Source organism: Magnolia sinica, chromosome 16 (genome assembly GCF_029962835.1).
Source record: "Magnolia sinica isolate HGM2019 chromosome 16, MsV1, whole genome shotgun sequence".
NCBI lineage: Eukaryota > Viridiplantae > Streptophyta > Magnoliopsida > Magnoliales > Magnoliaceae > Magnolia > Magnolia sinica.
The window spans coordinates 55,640,532-55,643,776 of record NC_080588.1 but is presented as its reverse complement, the minus strand read 5'-3'; the positions used below and the strand labels follow the sequence as shown (position 1 = coordinate 55,643,776).

Below are 3,245 nucleotides of genomic sequence, written 5' to 3'. Positions count from 1 at the left end.
AAATATTTAACTCCAGTGTCCTTTTTCCAAAAGACAAACTCATGACTCCATTCCTACAATTAATGATTGCATTTGATGTGGCAAGGAATGGATGACTAAGAATGACGGGAATTTGAGTGCTCATGTCCACGATGGGTTGAGTATCCAAGATGATAAAATCTACTGGGTAGTAGACTCTGTCAACCTGGACCAACACATCCTCAATTATCCCTCTCAGTACACGAACTGAGCGATCGGTAAGTTGTAATGTGGTCCGAGTGGGTTTTAATTCAGCTAGACCCAGTTGCCCATAGACCGAGTATGAGATCAGATTTACGCTTGCTCCTAAGTCAAGAAGTGTGTGCTCAATGTAGTAATTCCAAATTACACAAGTGATAGTTAGGCTATCAGGATTTTGTACTTTTGTGGCACATCTTGCTTTAGGATGACACTCACTTTTTTTGTCAGAAAAATTTTCTTTTTGATACTTTGCCGCCTCTTAGTCGTGCATAGGTCTTTCAGAAATTTGGCATATGAAGGAATTTATTTTACAGCATCAAGTAGAAGAATATTAACCTTCACTTGTTTCAACACCTCTGGAATGTCCTGAGAGTTAGAGAAAGGTTTTGGTGCAATCAACCATTGGGGGAATGGTGCAAACAGTTTGCCTTGAAATTTTGATTCTAATTCTTATGGAGCAATGCTTGGTCTATCATTATTGTCCTCTTCCGGGTCCTTATACTTTTTAGTCCTAACCAGAATAGTTTTGTCAATGGTCTTCCCACTCCTAAGAGTGGTGATAAATTTAGCTTGCTCCATCTGATTTGAAGAGCTCGGATCACTTATTTCATATTGCGGTTTGGGATTGAGGAGAGGTTGAGCAGGAAGCATCCCCCTCTCTATAACCGTAATACGTGAATCCATCTTTTGCATATATTTTGTAAGTTCTCGTATTGCTTGAGTAAGCTCTTGAGTTTGTGTGGAATTTTGAATCGGTTCTTCTTGAGGAGTAGCAGTTTATCTATTCCTCCAATTGAAGTTTAGATGACTTCTCCAACTAGGATTATATGTATTGGAGGTAGGTCCATTGAAAGGTTTATGGTAATTATTCACGGCATTGGATTGCTCATTCAACACCTCTTGAAAAGCAAGTGTTGTTGGACAATTTTTAGTTGTGTGAACGTTGCAAGCACAAATACCGCAAACAGTTTCCTTTACCTTATCCTTCTTTAGTTCTATGGCCTCAAATTTTCTTATGAGATTAGACACTTTACCATTGATATCATCATCCTCTTTCAGAAGGTATAACCTGCCCCTCTTCTGTGATTGAGTGGGCCTAGAAGTGGTCCTTGATTTTGGGTAAGTGTCCCATGATCATGCATTTTCAGCAAGTCTGTCCAAGTACTCCCACACGTCATCGACATTTTATTCATGAATTCCCCATTGCACATTGTCTCAACCAATTGGCCCATGGAATATATTAGTGTATCAAAGAAAAAGTGTATAATGCACCATGTTTTAAAACCATGTTGTGGGTATGAACTGACAAGATCCTTGAACTGCTCCCAACATTGGAAGAATGTTTCATCCTCCTTTTGGGAAAAGTTCATGATTGACTTTCTAAGGTTGTTTGTTTTATGATGTGGAAAAATTTTCTTTATGAACTCCCTTATCATATCATTCTATGTGCTAATAGATCTGGGACGTAGTGAATACAACAACATCTTAGCTTTCTCTTTTAAAGAAAAGAGAAAGAGTTTCAGTCTGACCGTGTCCTCAGACACGTTTAGAAAATATAAAGTGGTTGTGATCTCATCAAACTCTTTCAAGTGCAAATATGGACTTTCAGATTCAAGTTCATGGAATTTTGGAAAGAGTTGTATTACCCTTGGTTTAATATCCATGTCCCGTATTTTCTGAAAAAACCATGCATGAGGGCGTGCTCACCCTCACCAGCTGTAAATAATCTCGCAAAGTACAAGGCGGGGTGCTTAATGCACCTCATTCTTATCTTGGACTTCCTCAACCCTAGGTTGATGTTGTCTTCCTGGTTGATTAACCAGTTGATTTTTAGCCATCACTTCAATTAACTTTGAGGATCTCGAGTGGTGTCTAATCTTATGATGGATAGATAACCCCTCAACCAATCCTCCTTCACTCAAAAGATGTTGAGTGTTATCACGTACCCACCTGGGCATGAAACGCTCTCAGCCCTCGATTTCATATTCTAACCTAAATCTAAAAGAGAGAAATGAAATAGAAATCTAGAAATAGAAAGAGAGAGAGAATTAGAAAGAAGTTACCAAATTAGAAGTTCCTAAATTAAGAACCTATAAAACAAAACAAAATAAGTCAGTTTTTAAAAACAAAAAATAAAAAGTTTCTAAAAAAATTTAGATTCTAAAATCAAATTAGGCAAGTTTCTAAACCTATAATTAGAAAGTAAGTTAGTTTCTAAAAAATTCCTAGAATTAGAAAGTTTCTAAAAATAGAAAACAACCTTAATCTAAAAAATTAAAAATAGAAAAACCCTAATATTAACCTAAATCCAAAACTAGCTAATCTCAGAAAAACGCAACCGTTAGTCCTCGGCAACGGTGCCAAAAACTTGTTCACAACCCCAAGTATAGGGTTGTGATGTAGTAATAATCTCGGTGAGACCGAGGTCGAATCCACATGGACTAATCTTGTGTGTATTCTGAAAACAACTAGAAGAAGAACTAGGAGAAGACGAAAACCTAAATCTAGAATATTTGAGAGTAATTGTGAGAAATTTAATGAGAAACTAAAGAAATTCAAAGGTTGGAAACTAGGGTTTCCGAGGATCCACTTATAAAGATCAGGGAAATCTGTGCTTGATTCAAGGACACAGTTGGAATCAGAGTCCCATCTTATCTAATTGGAAGATATCTCAGTAAAATCACATCTGAACTTCCTTTGACCTAATTCTCAATGGATGAGAGGTGTGAGAACCGGAAGTGATTCCATCACAAAAGCATGCCCATGAGATAATGCCTCACAACAGGATTTACCAATCCCACAATCAATCCGAGAGAATTGTGAAAGTTAGGGAGGATTTCATCATCCGACCATGCCCAAGGGACGATAGTGAACAACAGGATTTCCTAAATTCATAATCTCGATACATGAAAAGAACATACTCAAAGCTATTGCAGAACCATTGTAATTTGAGTCACAACAAACCATTAAAAACTGAAAGTATTCCTTATAATCAAACTAGAATCAAAGAGAGTTCAATATAAACA

The 3,245-nt window shown here is 37.1% G+C and overlaps 1 non-coding gene across 1 annotated transcript; it reads left to right on the top strand.

Annotated features, from left to right (window-relative positions):
• The first annotated feature begins 1,500 nt into the window (after nucleotides 1–1,500).
• LOC131230007 (small nucleolar RNA R71) lies at nucleotides 1,501–1,607 on the top strand. The gene has a single exon (XR_009163737.1). It is a non-coding gene; the product is annotated as a small nucleolar RNA R71 (small nucleolar RNA).
• Nucleotides 1,608–3,245: the final 1,638 nt, after the last annotated feature.